A 563-nucleotide genomic window follows, 5' to 3' on the forward strand; every position below is an offset into this window, starting at 1 on the left:
GGATCTGTTGAAGATCAATGTGAAGATGGATGATAGCTGGACAGCACAGGCTTTGAGGCAGGCTGGAGAGACACCATCTAGGCCTTTGGCTTTCCTTATCTTCTGCTTCCTGAAGACTTTGTATACATCCTCTTCACAGATCTTGAGTACAGGCTGAGAAACAGTAGGGGGGAGGGAGGGGGAGGGTGTTGATGGCTGTGCTGTGAGACGGTCGGAGCGGGTGTGGGGTGTCCAGTTCTAGCGCGGCGCTCACACGCGCGTCAGGAGGAATGTACACACACACCAGAATAAATGAGGAAAACTCCAGCGGTGAATAAAAAGGCTTACAGTTAATGAAGAGAGTTTCCAAATTTGGGGAGCACATCTTCTTTAAAACTGCCTTAATTGATATAAAAACATAATCCACCGCCTCTCGTTTTCCCCGATGACTCGGTGACGCGGTCTGCTCTGAACAGCTGGAAGCCCGTTAGATGTAACGCGCTGTCTGGGATGGCTCCGTTCAGCCAGGTTTCCGTGAAGCAGAGCGCAGCGGAGTTTAAAAAGTCCTTGTTTGTGCGGGTGAG

Source organism: Sinocyclocheilus anshuiensis, unplaced genomic scaffold (assembly GCF_001515605.1).
Source record: "Sinocyclocheilus anshuiensis isolate Anshui unplaced genomic scaffold, SAMN03320099.WGS_v1.1 scaffold1945, whole genome shotgun sequence".
NCBI lineage: Eukaryota > Metazoa > Chordata > Actinopteri > Cypriniformes > Cyprinidae > Sinocyclocheilus > Sinocyclocheilus anshuiensis.